At 49.8% G+C, this 18,704-nt stretch overlaps 1 protein-coding gene across 4 annotated transcripts in view; it reads left to right on the top strand.

Moving 5' to 3' along the window:
• The window catches only part of LOC138829855 (paxillin), a 50,939-nt gene that overhangs the window by 18,057 nt on the left and 14,178 nt on the right, over window positions 1–18,704 (top strand). The window lies entirely within an intron of this gene.

Genomic DNA, 18,704 nt, shown 5'->3' on the forward strand with positions numbered 1-18,704 from the left:
TAGCTTTATAGGTGTAAGCTACCAGTGCCCGACTTTGGGGCATCAAATTTTGACAGATATTTTGTACCAGTTTGACATGTGCTCTCAGTTGGAAAGTACATGAGGGTTTGGGAACCCAAAAGTGGTATGTCTTAGCCAGGAGGTAGAAGCTCACACCTGGAATCCTGGCCACTGTGGAGGCTGAGACCTGGAGGATCGGGCCTCCAACCAGGGCAAACAAATCTCAAGTTAACCAGCAAAAAGCCAGACTGGACATATGCCAGCTGTGCACAAGAAGTTGTGAAGAAAGGGCTGGGAAGGTGGCTCAGTGGTAGAGTGCTTGTCTCGCATGCACGAGGCCCTGGGTTCAATTCCTCAGCACCACAGAAAAAGCCAGAAGTGGCGCTGTGGCTCCAGTGGTAGAGCACTAGCCTTGAGCTGAAGAGCTGAGGGACAGCGCCCAGGCCCAGAGGTCAGGCCCCATGACTGGCAAAAAAAAAAAAAAAAAGGAAGTTGAAGAAAGCTGTGTGCTGATGATGTCTCACTTCTGTAATCCTAGCTACTTAGGAGGCTGAGATCAGAGGATTGCAGTTCAAAGCCAGCCCAGGCAGGGAAGTCCATTAGACTCTTATCTCCAGTTAACCACTAGAAAACTGGAAGTCATACCGTGGCTCAAAGGAATGGTGTCCAGGCCCAAGTTCAAGCCCTATGACTGACAAAAAAAAAAAGTTCAAACCTTGGTATAACAACCCTCCCCCCCCTCTCTCACTCTCTCTCTCTCTCTCTCTCTCTCTCTCTCTCTCTCTCTCTCTCTCACACACACACACACACACACACAAACGCAGAGGCACAAACTAGATTGCAAACTCTGTGTTGAAAATGAAGAGGTCCCCCGTATAAAACCAAAACATTTCTTTCTTCTTGCTTTTGCAAAGTAGACCCTTTTTATCCTTGTGTTGCAGAAGAGGAAACTGTGCTGTATGAGCCCGGGGGATAAGGATTCCTCTTGGTAATGAAAATAGGAGGTGTACAGAAAGGGCGGGCAGCAAGTGCATGCTGAGTCCATGGACTATGATTTGGTCCCTGTGTCTTTCAAATTGTATCTTCCAAGCAAATCAGTCTGAACCACAAGACTATCTAACCAAGGACTGTCATTGGTCTCTGCTTCCTCTGTAGAATGACCTTTTTGGGGTTGCCTTAGTATGGTGTTGAGATGGGACTGGGACTTTGCTGTCTGTTTTCCTTAAGTAAAACAACAAGTGTCTCTGGGCTCAGCTGTACTTGGGCATTTCTGAAGGGCATTCCTACCAGAGCGTGGGGCCTGAGATTGGGCTCACACATGTGACAGGAAGGACTTGGCTCCCCTGATTACCTGTTTGGCCTAATCCTTCCTCCTGCAGGAGGACTATGGAAAGGTAACGGGCTTTGTGTGGGGGTTTTAAGACAGACTTCAGTGCAGATAGCAGCAGGCAATAGAGGGAGCCTGGTATTCCGAGTGCTTTCAGAATTCCTGGAGAGGGGCTGGGAAGGTGGCTCAGTGGTAGAGCGCTTGCCTTGCATGCATGAGGCCCTGGGTTCGATTCCTCAGCACCATATAAGCAGAAAAAAAATTCCTGGAGGGAATGGCATGCAGCCTCCAGAGCTTCTCCAAAGCCTGGCAAGAAAAAGACTTTTTTTAGCAGAAGGGCAGACTGGAGTGGGAACCGGTATCATTTTCCAATCAAATTGCTACTTTCCAGGCTCCTGACAAATTCATAGGAAATATGGCAAGGGAAAGAAAGGCTCTTGAGCCCTGCCCTATCACCTTGTGGCTCTGCCTGTCTTTGATCTGATGCTCTCTTCACCCTGACCCATCTCATAACCACCTTTCCCCAGGCCCTGCTTCCCTCCTGTCTCCCCTAAGTCATTTGGTGGTTGTTCCGCCTGCAGGAAACAAATGTGGAGAGCATCCTGCACTCCTCCCTCCTTGTTGATTTTACCTCATTTCATTTAGAGCATTGTAACTCTTGGTCCTCCTCACCTGCATGCACACACTGGCTGAGTGATCCAAAGGCAGGCCTGATCCTGCTGCATTCACCCAGCCACCTTCTATGGCTGCTTTTGTATGTCTAGGCTTCTCCGCAGCCTCTGGGCTCTGGACTCCCTCCGCCAAGCTGAGACTTGTGCTCTGAGCTCCAGTGCTCTCTGTCCGGGCACTTACCCAGGTTGTTCCTCACTTCTTCCTGGAAAGCCCTCCCTCCCTCTCCCCCTGCCCTTCTGCTGACCCCTGTGTGCTCTGTGCTTATGATGGTCTCTCATTAGTTAGTGCTCGATGGGGACAGACACTCTATCCCTCTTAGCTCAACTCCTATTGGAGGCTAGAATTGGAGCCACCAGTGGTAAAGGTGAGGCTGCCCTGCTGAGAGGGATGGGGGGATGGAAGAGCGGGATGGTGAGGCAGGTGTGAGGAGCTCTACCCTTTTTCAGGGACAACGTTCTGAACTATGATGGCCTCTGGAGAGGAGAGCTGGCCAGGGCACAGATAAGTCCTGGTCCAGAAACCCTAGTTCCCTGGGATTGATTTGGCCTCAGGAAATCAGACTTGTCCTCAAAGGTCCAAGCCATGAGCTGAAGCAGGGGTAGTGTTTCCCCATGGGGGAGTCCCATGTCCCCAGAGCTGTGACTGTTGGGATCCCTCTCCCACAGTGAAGTGGTGAGGACCCACACATGACATTTTGTGTGTGGTTTTGGGTGATTCACAGTTACCCAGAGGTCATGTCTGGATGTCAGACCCAGTCTTCTGGTATAAGAATTAACTCCCTTCCTGAGCACAGGGTGGAGACTGGGGTGGGTGGAGCTCTTTTCCTTTGCCCTGCACTGGGCAGACTCTTGTCCCGGGGTGGGGAGCTGAGCTGAGCCAGCAGAAGGGAGGATGGTGAGAACCTGAGCAGTTCACACTATTCCCATTGGGAGCAGATGTTTGTTGGGAGCTTCCTGGGGATGGGAGGTTGGCCTGTAGACCAGATTCCAGGAGGATCAGCCTTGTGCACTGAGCTCCTCATACCTCTTAGCACAGGGTCACTTGGTGATCCTTTTTATTTATTTATTTATTTTTTTTTTTTTTTGGGTCCGGTCGTGGGGCCTGAACTCTGGGTCTGGGCGCTGTCCCTCAGCACTTGGTGATCCTTTGAACTTAGAAATATCTTTGAAATCAGGGAGAGAGATCAGAATTTTGGTTGCTCTTGAAAAACCTGTCAGCATTTTAAGAAATTTTTATTTTGTGTGTGTACATGCGTGCATACTGGTACTGGAGCTTTGACTTAGAGTCTTCAGCTCTTGCTTAGAACCCCCCCTCCCAGGCTGGTTGTCTACTGCTTGAATCAGTTTGAATCAGATGCTTTGGAGATAAGCCAGATTTGTCTGTCCAGCCTGGCTTTTAACCTCAACCCTTGGATCTCAGCCTCCTGAGCAGCTAGGGTTATAGGTGTGAGCCATTGGCACCTGTCCTTTTTGGGGGTGGGGTGGGGATGGGGTCAGTCGTGGGGCTTGAACTCTGCACTGTTCAGCTCAAGGTGAGCACTCTACCGGTTGAGCCACAGTGCCACTTCTGGTTTTCTAGTGGTTTATTGGAGATAAGAGTCTCATGGACTTTCCTGCCCGGGCTGGCCTTGAACTGTGAACCTCAGATCTCAGCTTCCTTAGTAATTAGGATTACAGGTGTGAGCCATCAGCGCCCAGCTTTGGCTCAGTCCTTAAACATGTATCATTCTTATTTTACCAAAAAGTAGGCTGAGGGCATAGCTCAAGTGGTAGAGCACCTGTGTAGTAAGTACAAGTTCAAACTCAGGTTTTTGTTTGTTTTTTGTTTTTGCCAGTCCTGGGGACTGAACTCAGGGCCTTGGTACTCCTCATGCATGCTAGGCAAGCACTCTACCACTAAGCCACCTTCCCACCTCCAAACTCAAGTTTTATCACCAAAGAAGAGAGAAAGGAAGGAGAGAAGGAAAGAGGCAGACCCAGAAAGGCAAGAAATCCTAGAGCATCTGGTAGCCAGGAGAGAGATCTACACTCTTGAGTCTGTGATTGTGAAGTAGAGTGGAGTGGTCTTAGTTCAGGTTGGGGCTCTGTCTGGCCCTCCTACCAGCTCCCTGGACTCCTGTTTCCACTGCTACAGGGCTATGAGGACTTCCTGCTATCTGTCACCCCCACACTGTGTTGTCTTTGCTGTAAGGACGACAAGAGTCCCCAGGATCTTCCCTCAAAAGACATAGATACCAGGAGAACATCGTGGCTGATTCTTGAGCCTGGATTTGAAATTTGTTTCTGTCAGATGGAAGCAGAGGTATTGCTCATGATCAAAAGGATGAGCCCATCTCCCATTCTTTAGGTGTGGGGGAGGAAATGGAGTGGAGCCCTGTATCCATGGAGGTTCACATTACAGTTTGGGGTGCAAGAGAGAGAGGTAGAAGACAAGAAACTGCCCCCTCCCCCTCTCTCTTTCTCTCTTTTCTCTCTTTCTTTCTCTAGTGCCTGGAGCTTGAACTTGGAGCTTGAGCACTGTTCTTGAGCTTCTTTGCTCAAGGCCAATATACTACCACTTGAGCCACAGCTATACTTCCTACTTTTTTTGGTAGTTTATTGGAAATAAGAATCTCATAGCCGGGCGCTGGTGGCTCACGCCTGTAATCCTAGCTACTCAGGAGGCTGAGATCTGAGGATCGCGGTTCAAAGCCAGCCCGGGCAGGAGAGACCATGAGACTCCTATCTCCAATAAACCACCAGAAAACCGGAAGTGGCGCTGTAGCTCAAGTGGTAGAGCGCTCGCCTTGAGCTGAAGAGCTGAGGGACAGCGCCCAGGCCTGGAGTTCAAGCCCCATGACCGACAAAAAAAAAAAAAAAAAAAAAAGAATCTCATGGACTTTCCTGCCTGGGGCTGGCTTCAAACTGTGATTTCAGAGCTCAGCCTCCAGGGTTGCTAGGATTATAGGTGTGAGCCACCAGTGCCAGGCTGAAACTTCCACTCTTTAAAAATACATCAGAGGGTGGGGGGGGGGGGGGAGAGGGAAGGGATGGTATGGGGAAACAAAGGAGGAGGCAACAATGCTTGATAAAAAATGTATTCACTATCTTGCCCACGTAATTGTAACCCCTCTGTATGATATTTTCACAATAATAAAAAAAGAATTCACAAATTAAAAAAAAACAAACCCAAAACAAAACATCAGAAACAGTAGTGTGACCAGTGCTTGATGAGCTCACTTCTGTGTGAGCTGATCATTTCTGTGGTGACCATTTCCTATCTGGGCCTCAAGATGGGCAGGAGAGGCAGCAGCCCTACTGACAGTCTTTTTTCTTTTTTTTTGGGTCCGGTCGTGGGGCCTGAACTCTGGGCCTGGGTGCTGTCCCTCAGCTCTTGAGCTCAAGGTTAGCGCTCTACCACTTGAGCCACAGCGCCACTTCCGGCTTTTTTCTTTTTGCTTATGTGGTGCTGAGGAATTGAACCCAGAGCCTCAGGCATGCAAGGCAAGCTCTCTACCACTCAGCCACCTTCCCAGCCCCCTACTGACAGTCTTGCTCTGACCCAGGCTTTCTGAACTGCACACTTGCAAAAGGGTGGAAGCAGAGGGTTTCTTCTCCTATTGTCCTGGGAATATCTAAGACAACTGTACTCCATGCTTAGCATAGAGCAGAAATGAGGAGTTCAGGTGTTGAGGGCTCAGGCCAGTATGGCCCAAGCCCAGGTGAGTTTTAGAGAACAAAGCACTGCCAAACTAGTGCCCATTGGCACAACTGAAGGGAGACTCTACTCAAACAGTTTACTCAAACAGTTGCATGTATCTTCCTGAGAGTGTTGTTCTGATACAAGACCTCCTCTACCATTCAGAATCCAACTTCCAAACAAACTTTTGGAATGCTCCCTCTGTGTACACTGGGACTTCCTGTGTGATATTTCTGGGCATTATAGCTGGGTGTTGCTGTTGCCATCTGTCTTGGCTCGCTGGATTGGATTCCCAGAGCCTCAGACTGTCTATGCAATACAACCCAATTCAGGGATGGGGTGGCTCCTGTCCTTCTCTGTCCCCATCAGTTTCCTGGTGTAGCCAGCTGGAAGGCCAGTCCAGACCAAGCCAAGAGCCCTAGAACCTTTTCCAGGCTCAGCCCTAGAGTTGTTGGGTTTCTTTTTGGAGGGACAGTATCGGGCTTGAACTCAGGCTCTAGGCACTATCCCTTAGCTATTTTGCTCAAGGCTGGCATTCAGCCAATTGAGCCACTCCTCCACTTCTGGCTTTTTGGCTTGTACTTTTTTTTTTTTTTTTTTTTTTTTGCTGTCCCTCAGCTCTTCAGCTCAAGGCTAGCATTCTACCACTTGGGCCACAGCACCACTTCTGGCTTTTTCTGCTTATGTGGTGCTGAGGAATCAAACCCAGGGCCTCATGCATGCAAGGCAAGCGCTCTACCACTGAGCCACCTTCCCAGCCCCAGGCTTGTATGTCTTGCAGGCTGACTACTAGGTCTTGAGCCCCTATTTCCTTTTTGCTTTTTTTTGTTGTTGTTGTTGGTAGTGGGGCTTGAACTCAGCCTGGGTGCTTTCCCTCAGCTCTCAGCTCTCTTCAAGCACTCTACCATTTGAGCCACAGTGCCACTTCCAGTTTTCTGGTGGTATATTGGAGATAAGAGTCTCGTGGACATTCCTGCCTGGGCTGGCTCTGAACCTTGATCATCAGATCTCAGCCTCCTGAGTAGCTAGGATTACAGGTGTGAGTCACTGACGCCTGGCTCCTTTTTGCTTTTTGAGACTGGATTTTGCTGTATAGCCTAAGCTGGCCTCATACCCCCAGTCCTTCCATCCCAGCCTCCTACGTGCTGGAATTATAGATGTGTACTGCCACACTGGCATACAGAATCTTTTTTTTTTTTTTTTTTTGCCGGTCATGGGGCCTGAACTCTGGGCCTGGGCGCTGTCCCTCAGCTCTTCAGCTCAAGGCTAGTGCTCTACCACTGGAGCCACAGCACCACTTCTGGCTTTTTCTGTTTATGTGGTGCTGAGGAATCGAACCCAGGGCCTCATGCTTGCAAGGCATGCACTCTACCGCTGAGCTACCTTCCCAGCCCCGCATACAGAATCTTATGTAGATTCTCTTCTACTCTATGCTTACATGCATCTTCATGTCCCTCCTTGTCAGCCAGGCTGAGAGCACAGGGGTCCCTGTGGATGCATTTTGTTTCAAGAAAGTCTCTTTTCCTGTCATGGCTTCCCAGTGAGACTCTGCAGCCACCATCTGCTTCTTCTCTGTCTAGGAAGAGGCAGGGTCCCAATGCAGAGATTTGAGCTTCTGTTGAAATCAGTCTTGCCCTCTTTGGCTGGAAGCATCCCTCCTTTTTTAGGTCAGGGCCTCATGTTCAGTCAGGCCTACCACTTGTAAACCAGTACGGGGGTGGGGGGACTGAGATGGGCCCTTTTTCAGGAGGTGTCAGCTGTCTGTGGTGACACCAGCTATCTAGGGCCCCAGCATTTCCTGAGGACCTGAACCTAGCAGATGACTTTCAAATCTTGTGTGACTGAGAAGACCGTGGCTGGATAAGTGTTAGTTCTTCTGAGGAAGCACAAGTGTCATTAAGGGTCAGCTGAGGGCGTGCTGTGGGGTCCGTTAGCCTCTTTCTTCCTCTCCCTTCCACACTTTTTTTTTTGTGGTACTGGGGTTTGCACTCAGGGCTTCCTGCTAGACCTGCATCCATCACTTAACCCCTTTTGCCCTTAAGCCCCCTTTTGCCACTTCTTCCCAGAGCACCTGACCATCTGAGATAGCGGTTTTGACTCCTGTTATGCTCCATAACTGACATCCAAGGTTGTGTCCAGGATTCCATGCACCTCCCAGCTTTTTCTTATTCAAGAAAGGACTTGATGGCTGGGGATGTGGTTTATTGGTAGAGTGCTTGCCTAGCATGTATGAAGCCCTGGGTTCGATTCCTCAGTACCACATAATCAGAAAAAGCCAGAAATGGCACTGTGGCTCATGTGGTAGAGCGCTAGCCTTAAGCAAAAGAAGCTCAAGGACAGTGCCCAGGCCCTGTGTTCCCAGGACTGGCAAAAAAAGAAAGAGAAAAAAGTACGTGGAACACATTTGGGTGGGGCTGGCCATCATGGAATCATCTGGAACCCATACCCGGTGGTTTTCTGAAAGTAGAAATGCAGATTAGCTGCACATATCAATACTTGATTATTGCTAGCCAAGGACAGGTGGTGGCGTACCTCATAGTTGATGGGCAGCACATCAGAACCAGAGGCTGAGGAGAACTCCCTGCTCAGACCTGTGTTTCCCAGAGTGCTGACCCCAGGCATGGAGCAGGTGCGCACAATATTTATACAGGAAGAAACCCACACCACCTATTTCTTTTTGCTCAGTAGTGCTTGGGTGTAGCATTTCGAACATCCAGGTTGATTCTGGGCTCGGAGTCCAGGTCAGTCAATTGTCTGTTTCTGCCTTAGATGGCTGAATTAGTGTTGTACACTGTGGAGCCCTGTCTTCTGAGGATTCTCCTGCCACCTCTGTGAGGGTGCAGCTCTGTGCCTGGGGCAGCCCTTTCTTGTATGCCCACACGGGAGCAGCAGCAATATGAATAGAGCTCAGGAGGAAAACACTTGTCAATACACAGCAATACATTACACTCAAACTTACAGGCTTCCAGCCTGCCTGCTCTTTCTTTCTTTCTTTCTTTCTTTCTTTCTTTCTTTCTTTCTTTCTTTCTCTCTCTCTCTCTCTCTCTCTCTCTCTCTCTTTCTTTCTTTCTTTCCTTTTTTCCATTAAAAAAAATTTTTTTTTGTGAAAATACCATAAAGAGGGGTAACAATTACATGGGCAAGGTAATGAGTACATTTCTTATCAAGCATTGTTGCCTCCTCCTTTGTTTCCCCTTCCCATCCCCCTTTTTTTGGTTAGTCATGGGGCTTGAACTCTGGGCCTGGGCGCTGTCCCTCAGCTCTTCAGCTCAAGACTAGCACTCTGCCACTTTAGCCACAGTGCCACTTCCGGTATTCTGGTATTTTATTGGCGATAAGAGTCTCACGAACTTTTCTGCCTGGGCTGGCTTTGAAGTGTGAACTACCCGTGCCTGGCTCCTCCTTGAATTCTTTTGTGCAGGTCCTGCAGCTTGAACTCAATGCCTGGGTGTTGTCCCTGAGCTTTTTATGCTTAAGGTTAGCACTCTACCACTTGAGCCACAGCTCCACTTCTGGCTTTTTGGTGGTTAATTGGAGATAAGAGCATCATGGACTTTCTTGCCTTGGTTGGCTTCGAACTATGATCTTCAGATCTCAGCTGCCTAAATAGCTAGGATTTACAGGTGTGACCCACCAGTACCCCGCTCCTTCTAGGATTCTTGTTGTTGTTGTTGTTGTGGGGCTTGAACTCTGGGCCTGGGCACTGAGCACTTCAGCTCAAGGCAAGTACTCTACTGTTTGAGCCACAGTGCCACTTCCCATTTTCTGGTGGTTAATTGGAGATAAGAGTCTCAAGGAGCTAGGAACTGGTGGCTCACGCCTGTATCCTAGCTACTCAAGAGGGTGAGATCTGAGGATCGAGGTTCAAAGCCAGCCCGGGCAGGAATGTCCATGAGACTCTTTATCTCCAATTAACCACCAGCAAACTGGAATTAGTGCTGTGGCTCAAGTGGTAGAGTGCTCACCTTGAGCTGAAGAGCTCAGGTATAGCGCTCAGGCCCAGAGTTCAAGCCCCACAGCTGACCAAAAAAAAAAAAAAAAAGTCTCATGGACTTTCCTGCCTGGGCTGGCTTTGAACCACAATCCTCAGATCTCAGCCTCCTGAGTAGCTAGGATTACAGGCACGAGTCATCAGCACCCGGCCCTTCTAGAGTTCTTGAACCCTTGTGTCATCACAGGCTCTGCGTAAGGCAGAGCATGAGGAAAAGAAGGAGGGGGAAAGAGGACATGGGCCAGCATAGGCAGAGGTGGGGCAGCCTGCCTTTTTTGTTTCCCCATGGGGCTCTGGAGACTGGTGTCAAAGAACTGGAGAGTGGTGACAGACATATGAGGGACAGCTGCTGTGTGGTCCCTCCTTTCTCCAGGGGTGTCCTGGGATGGATAAGCATTGCAGGAAGGCAGTGCTATCCTTGTGGGAGACCCTCCTGTCTGCAGCGTTCACTGATTGAACAGCCCCAGCCTCTGCACCCTGACTTATAAAATGGGGTCATGGAGCCAGGTTCCTAGGAGATACTTAGGAAGGGTTATTTCACTCCTTCCCTCCTGAGCTCCATTCTGCCACACAGCCCTGCTTTTGGTCCCAGTGTCTCTCTGATACAGGCTTGCATTGGAGCTCTGAGCCCCTGTGGTGGGGCAAAGGCTCCTCTCTGCTTCTTTTTCCTGGGCTTGTTTCTCTGGGCACATCTGTGAAGCTTAGGCAGCTCTGGAATCAAAGTGACAGGATTGTCAGGCAGCTGTGACTTCCCAGCAGGCGGTAGCGATGGGGAGAGCATTGAAGCTCTGCAGCTTCTCTGTGTTCCTCTGCCCTTGCTGGGCAGTGAGTTGGAGGCTGCTGGCTCAGCTGATGTTCTTCAAGGAGGACTTGGAATGAACCCCAGACACAGAGGGGTGAGGTCAGTGGTTTGCTCAGCAAGAAGACCCAAGTTAGTGACGGCTTGTCATAGCTCCCAAGATCCCTGGCTGCTATCCCTGGCTCCAGCCCCTCCCTTTCCCTGTCTGCAGGGAGATGAAAATCAGTGATGCGGATATATTTATCACGTGTCGCCTCTGTGTCAGAGTGGGAGGCCCACGTTTCTATCATCCCCAGCCACCATGATGACGTTCGCATACTTTTTCATTCATTACTCACCATGTGCCCTATGAGGTGTCTGAGTAAACCTCAAGTCCAGAAAATTCTCAACAGGCTGGTGAGTGGTGGATTTGAAGCCATCTGCCTCTCCCCTGGGAGGTCCGTTCTTTCTACTCTACCATGCTGACAGGCAGGTGGGGTTCCAGAAGGGCGCACAAAGAGCTATGTGACTGTCCTAGCTCCCAGCAACACCAGAGCAGCCAAATCTGTGGTATGGATAGGGGTGGCTTTATGTGTGGACAGTGAGGGCTTTGTGGTGCTGTGAAAAACCATCCACTGAAGTCCCCAAGTGCTTGTGCAAAAAGCCTCTTGGAAGCCTGTCTATCTCACAGTCTCATTTGCATTTTGCATTTGGCTCTGTCACGTAGGCTTGCTTTTGATTAAAGACAGTGATTTACATTTTTTGCTCTTGTTTAAATTTGACCCCCTCAGAAGGAGTTCTGCATTTGTCCTAAAGTGACTTCCTATGTCTCTGGCCTCCTTACATTCCCTGGATACGTATGTGTTCTGGATGAAAGATGGTGGTGGTGGTGGTGAGGCACATTCAGAATTAAGGGTAAGAGGACACAGCTGGGGAAAGCAAGGGGCGATGTAGACTGGCTAGAGACAGGTTGCAGTGAGAGGGCCAAGTGCAGAATGAAGGCTAGTTTGGGAGGGCGGTGTGTCTTTTTAGAGATCTTTTTTCCCTATGGTCAGTCATGAGACCTGAACTCTGGGCCTGGGCAATGTCCCTCAGCTCTTCAGCTCAAGGCTAGTGCTCTACCACTTGAGCCACAGCACCACTTCTGGCTTTTTCTGTTTATGTGGTGCTGAGGAATCAAACCCAGGGCCTCATGCATGCAAGGCAAGCACTCTACCACTGAGCCACCTTGCCAGCCTCCTTTTTAGAGATTTTAAAGACAAGAATGTCAACTCCAGGGGTTCTTCCCCTTGCTCTTAGGCAGAGAGGCTGTTGGATAAGAATAAGCTGACCCTCTATAGCAAAAATAGAAAAATGAAAATAGGCTAGTACCAAACATAGACTTTTTCCATCGGTATTCTCTAAAACATATAACCATTTATTGCAGGGTACTGGTGGCTCATGTCTGTAATTTTAGCTACTCAGGAAATATCTGTGAGACTCTTACCTCCAATTAACCACCAAAAAGCTGGAGGTGGAGGCATGGCTCGAGTGGTAGAGTGCTAGCCTTGAGTGGGGAAAAAAAGCTTAGGGGTGGGCTGGGAATGTGGCCTAGCATGAATGAAGCCCCTCGGTTCGATTCCTCAGTACTACATAAACAGAAAATGCCAGAAGTGGCACTGTGGCTTAAGTGGTAGAGTGTGAGCCTTGAGCAAAAAGCAGCTCAGGGACAGTGCCCAGGCCCTGAGTACAAGCCCTAGAACTGGCCCCCAAAAAAGCTCAGGGGCAGTGCCCAGGCCCTGAGTTCAAGCCTCAGTACTGGCATACACAAACAAGCAAAAACGTGGATTGGTAGATTTCCAGGAAGCTCAGACAAGCAGTATCTGCAGAAAAGGGTATCTATGACAGAACTAGAGTGGGGGTTGTGTGTGGATTTGGATGCCAGTCCATGTTGTTGGTTGAAGAAGAAGAGGCACATGAAATGGGGAGAGGCCCTGTGAAGGGTTAATGAGACTTGGGGCCAGTGAATTGTAGGTACTTGGAGAAGGAAAAGTTGATCAGAGGGAACTGACCACCTAGCTGTCTGAAGAAGGGAGAAGCTCTGGCTTGTACTGCAGCCATTCTGGGCTGTGTTCAGTAGATAAAACTTGAAAATGGGTGCCCTAAAATCAGTAAACATCGCAAAAAAGAAAAAGAAGACAGCTCATCCCAGGAACACAAAGCAAACTTTTGAACTTTTTGTTCAGGTCTCTGTGGGGCTGGTGATGACTCACTGCTGAGCCCCTCCTAACCTCTGTTGGTGATTAGCAGAAGAGAGGCCCAAGGAGCCGCCCTGCTTTGCAACAGACCCCCTTGCCTGGAAGAGCCCAGATTGCAGGAAGGGCCTGGGGTGGATTTGGAACGGCTTTGGAACGGCTGAGGACATTTCCAGTACATGAGTCTCCTGGGCTTGAGGCTGCCTGTCTTTTTGTATATGAATCTGTGTTTTACCCATTGAAGGAACTGTGGGATGGGCCTGGAATATAGCCCTCAACTTGACCTTAAAAGGTGCAGAGTCCCTGGGTGAGCTGGAGAGGTGACTGTAATGTGACTAAGAAAATGCATCCCTGGTATTCTTTTTCTTTTTCTTTTTTTGTTGTTGTCATGGGGCCTGAACTCTGGGCCTGGCTCTGTCCCTCAGCTCTTCAGCTCAAGGTTAGCACCCTACCACTTGAGCCACTGTGCCACTTCCGGCTTTTTCTACTTATGTGATGCTGAGGAATCAAACCCAGGGCCTCATGCATGCAAGGCAAGCACTCTACCACTGAGCCACCTTCCCAGCCCACATCCGGTATTCTGGAACCTCTGTGGAAAGGAAGGGCCGCTGAACTTGGCCATGAAAACTAGTTCTTCTTTAAAAGTTATTATTTATTTTTCTTTTCCTGGTGCAGGGGCTTGAACTCAAAAGGTCTGGGCGCTGTCGCTGAGCTTCTTTTTGCTCAAGGCTAGTAGTCTAGTACTCTACCATTTGAATCACAGCACCACTTCCAGCTTTTTTTATGTGGCACTGAGGAATTGAACCTAGGGCTTCATGCATGCTAGGCAAGTATTCTACCACTAAGCCACCTTATCGGCTCCAAGACTAATCGTTTATGGTGTGAGACTCAGCTGCTCGGACAGCCAGAACTGTGGCTGAGAGCGAGCGTGTGCACATGCTCAGAGAACCTAGGCCTCTCCATCTCCTATTTCCTGTTACGGTGCAACCTCCAGAGTTCAATCAGATAAGGAAGCCAAAGCCAGGGGCCTACCCACTGGATGATTCATGGGACCTGGGGGCCCGGTGCAGAGGGGACTGGCACAGTGGTGTCTGCCTAGAGCTCAGGGTGATCATCACAGTTACCTTTCAGTCTTTTATTCCCTTGGATCTCTGCTTACCTGTGCCCTGTGACCTTGGGCACAAGCTGGATACCAAATAAAGTGAACCTGTCGGCACACTCATGTGTCAACCTCTCAAGGTGGGGCCTGGCAGCAGGCAGACCAGCCTCTGGTCCTTAGGAAACTAGGAAGGAGCCGCCCTATCAAGTGGGTATCTCCCCTCTCTTCCTTCCCTTCCCTCCCTCCCCGCCAGCAGCAGGTTGAAAAATGCTCCAGACTTCTCCCCTGCTTTCCTGTGTGTCACCCCAGCCCATACTTCCTTGGGGGATATGAGAGTAAGATGGCAGTTCCTGTTGAGTGAAGCATGAGTCAGCGAGGAAGAATCGGTGGCTGAGTCTTCATAACCTCCAGGCATGACTATTAAATATTCAAATGGCACTATGGTATTGATTGCTACTTGCCCATCCCCTGGAGGAGTGCAGTGCCCATTGGGGATTCAGATAATAGGGGCATCTTGGATTTAGACAAATTCCTCCAGAGCTCAAATGTCCTTTGTAAATCCCTCTGTCCCCCGTCATCATCCCTCCTCAGAGCTTGCTACCAGGAATGATAACAAATCAGATTCTCCCTGTTCTACTGATAGAGAAGACATCCAGAGAGAGAGGGTGGCACATGGGCTCCCATCTTCCCTTTGGCACTGGCTGTCTCCTCTGCTCATTGCTCCATCCCCTTTCTTCCCATTTTCAGTCATTAGGTCGCTCAGCAGTTCATCCGACTGCTGGGAATATGGCATTGAGCAAGACAGACATGGCCCCTGCTCTCTTGCACTTAATTCTTGGAGAGGAGACCATTGACAGGAACTTGGCTTGGCAGGGGAGGACCCTTCAGAGGTGGAGTTCCTAGTCCAGGCCCTAAGTCCCTAGGCTGGGTGAGGGCAGAGTGATCTGGTCTAATTGTGGATTGCCCCTTACTTGCCACTAATCTGCCTTTCCTCCAGGACTGGACAGGACGGTTATCAGGATAAATATACCCAGCTCCCCATTCCTGGGGAGTTACTCACCCAGTCAAAGCACCCTTTGCGGATTAGATTACCTCTGTTCTAACAGCTCAAATGCTCAGGCCTGGAGGAGGCGTTAGGGGCTGGGGGCAGGGAGAGGGTGCTGCCTTCCTGCTCTCTTCTTCCTAATCTGGAAGAGCCTCACCAAAGGGGCCCTGAAGAGACCATCCTGAGCTAGTCCAGCTGTTTACATTGCTTCTTCCTTAGGAAGGGCTGAGTCCCACTCACTGCAAACAACCCCAGCTCACAGAACTTTAAGGGGCCAGCAACTCTTCTGTGACACTGGTTGCCACCAAGGCTGCTCAGGCAATCAGCACTGTTGCTGCATCCTCCCTTGCCCATAGTTTTGGACTCAACAAGATTGGGGGGGCGGGTCTTAAGGCTAGGCTTCTGTAGGTGCTCTGTGGGAGGGGACTTCAGGAGTTTGGGTTTCACAAGACACCACAAGCAAGCACAGTGTTTGCAATCATGGACCGTGATCATAGTCACAGACGGGCTGGCCAGGGCTGTTGGGAGGGCCCTTGAGCTGTAGCAGTCACTTGCTACCTGTGTGAGGGCTTGGGAACTGTTTGCTGTTCCTTCCTCCTATTTCTCAGCTCCAAAGGAAACTGCCTGGGGCCATGAAAACTGAGTTCAGCTGGCCTACAGAAAGAGGGCTTTGAAAAGAGTATGCTTGCTGTGGACCTCTGTTAGGCCTCCAGAATGCAAGGCCTGGTGGAGTGAGTCTTCCTCCTAGCTAGAGCACCATCCCTCTCCTAATGCCTGGGGCTGAAGCTAGAAGGTCTGGAGTCTTGAGGTCTGGTTAGTGGGTGAGAATTCAGGCAGGGCAGCCTGCCAATCCTGGGAAGAGAGAAAATTGGCCCAAAGCTCAGTATTTACCTGTCCTAACCCTATTCCCGCCTGGGGTTTAGAGGTGGAGATCTGGTGCTCCAGGTTTTGTTTTGGCCAGAATGGGGCCCTTCCTGCTGGCTCAGGATTGCATAGAATGTTGACTTGGGGAGGGAGTTGCTTTTCTTTCAAGGGCTGAACACTTCTGTGAAGGATCTCCCTGGCCCAGTACCTCCAAGTTACTGACAGTATGCTGTTTCAAGCCCTGTGCTAAATGGACACTTTATGTTTGCCTTCTTGTCTGTCTGTCGGTTGGTTGGTCGGTCTGTCTGTCTGTCTATCTATGCTGGTCCTGAGGCTTTAACTGAGGTCCTGGGCACTGTTGTTGAGCTTCTTTGTTCAAGGCTAGTACTCTACCAATTGAACCACAGCTCATGGACTTTCCTGCCCGGGCTGGCTTTTGAACCTCACTCCTCAGATCTCAGCCTTCTGAGTTGCTAGGCTTACAAGTGTGAGCATCACTCTGTTGAGTCCTATGAATAAAATGGTCATTCCTATGGGGCAGGAGAGGAAATATGAAGCACTATCCAAACAGCTCAGCCACTGACTGGATAGCATGTGTTGCTCTGAACCCCTTTGTGCAAATTGTAACGTCCAATATCCTCAGAACCTGGGAGGAGAGAGTGGAAGCTCTGAGTCTTGTGTTTCTCTCCCTCATCCCCCCACACACTTGAGCCATCCTGGGTGAAACTTTATCTCATCTCTCTTGGCACCTGTCTAGCACTAGGCCTCTGGTCTTGACAGTCTTTGTCACATACTAAGATGTGGTGGCCATAGGTAGGAGGAAGCCTGGCTGTGAAAGGGCTCTTACTTGTTTCTTTGCTCCATTCGCAGTGGAGGTAGAAAGGTTTGGCCTTCTGTCGGCCTCTCAGGGTCTGTCTTTCTCTGTCTCTTCTCTTTTTCTTTCTCTTGGTGCTGGGTACTGAACCCATGGCTTTATAAATAACAGGCTCTGAACTGAGCTCCACCCTCAACCCTACTTACTCTCTATAGCGCATTATTGAGTGCTGGGTGTTAGTGAGCCAGCCTGGTTTTCCAGAGGGTGGTATGGGGATGAGGGGACTCCAGTCTCCCTCCACTGAGCTGGTGTGGGAACTTCAGGGGCACTGACAGCTGCAACACTGGGAATGTGGGTGGACTGGCCCCTCAGGTTCTTCTCTGGCAGGCTGGAGATGTCAGCTGCTTAACCCTCTCAAGGCTACAGATCTTAGGCTTCCACCCACTTCCAGAGGATTACAGTGGTTGCTCAGGCATAGGAAAGGGCCTCTGCACGGTGTGTCGGTGTTGCTCAGGTCAGACAAAGCCGGGAAGTGGAGATGGGGTGCCTGCAGATACCACTGGAAATGAGGGAACATGTCCCTTTGAGCAGGTGAACAACTACATGTCCTTGGGTTGCACCTCCAGAAGATAGTGTTACAAGCGCAGCCTCAAAGTCTTGGCACCCAGGAGACTTTGTGTTCCACTTAGTAGCGTGCTCTACTTCTGCAGCTCAGCCAACTTTTCTCAGGATTAAAACTCATGTGGCTCAGAGCTCCCTGGGTCTTCCCCAACTCAGTTGGAAAACTCTGAGATTGTCTGCCCAGTGGCAGGAAGCTGATAGGACAATGGCGCCCTCTGGTGGTTTATGGCAAATGTCTGCAACTCTCCCTCAGCTGAATATAGCTATGTGGCCTGACTGGGGACTTCGTACCACATAGATTGCCCCCAAGCTTTGAGCCTGTTCTCCCTCAGGCTTCAGTAGCTCTTTCTCTCTTCTGTGGGTGCAAGTGCCAGGGCCTATTTCTGTTGGGCCTCAGAGGTAAGACAAAAAGAGGCTGAAAACCCCCCAAAAGAACTTTCTCCTGCAGAGTGACTTGAGTTTGGATGGTCTCAGTCTAGATCCAGAAACTTAGTGATGTTGAAGAACGTTTGAGGCCTCATTAGCCTAAATGAGTGTCCTCAGGCACCACCTGAGGACCTGGAACCTGTCCTAGCATGTGGGAAAAGGTGTGTTCCAGAGTTCTGGTGGTCTCTGACACTTTCCTTGGGGTATGAATAGAGTTTCTGAGCATACCCCTTTGGATATTTTGAGCTGGGCAGAAAGTTGAAACTATGGCTAACCTATGGGGAGCCTCTCTGGAGGAGGCTTTATCTGCTGGTGGGCTGCTTTCAGTGGCTGTGTTCCTGGATCTGTTTACTCAAGCCAGGGAAGGAGTTTGTTGCACTGGCAAGGGGACTTTGGCCCTTAACCATTTTGCAACCTGTGAGGAACTGTCTGGCATCTGCACCCTTTAGAATTCAAAGTAAAGTTCAGAGTCTACACCTTGTCTGCCCCCTGTACTCCTGTCTTCCTTGGGTGCATCATGGGCATCTTGGGGGATAGTGACCGTAAGTCCTGTCCACATCATCAGGCAAGGACTAAGGATGGAGAGGGAAGAGGAAGATGTAGCAGAGGTCCTGTGCTGGGCTTCCTCTCTCAGCTAGAAAATGATTTGGAGAAAATTGGGAAATGATAGGCCTTCTCCTTGACATCTGCACAGGCTGTACTTGGAATGTTACTTTATTACTTTATTTTTCTAGTGAAGATTGTCATGTCCACATCTCGCCCAGATCCTACCCTTCTTGGAGGAGGATCTTCTCTTCTCTTCTTTTTTTTCTGGATTTCACAAAGTAAATAAGTTCAGATGTTTGCAGTTCCATCTGTTACCTCTTATAACCCTGACACTGATCCTGAGGTGTAAGTTATGCACCAGATCTTACCAAGGAAAGTAAGGGTCGGAGAAGCTGAGTGATTTGCCCTCCAGAACTGCAGATCACTTTTCCACTTCTCACCCTCCCTCAGGACCAGTGTGATCTGTTGTCTCAGTGCCCTAGGACTGCACCCTCAACCAGTAATCTAACCAGTTTGTGTATCTGTTGAAAAGGGCCTGTGGAAATCACAAGCCAGCATCCAGTCTGTAACTCAGTGCTTGTGGGGCTTGATGAGTGGGCAGTGGAATCC

The sequence above is a fragment of the Dipodomys merriami genome, unplaced genomic scaffold (genome assembly GCF_024711535.1).
Source record: "Dipodomys merriami isolate MVZ:Mamm:240054 unplaced genomic scaffold, mDipMer1.0.p SCAF_177, whole genome shotgun sequence".
In the NCBI taxonomy this organism is placed as follows: domain Eukaryota; kingdom Metazoa; phylum Chordata; class Mammalia; order Rodentia; family Heteromyidae; genus Dipodomys; species Dipodomys merriami.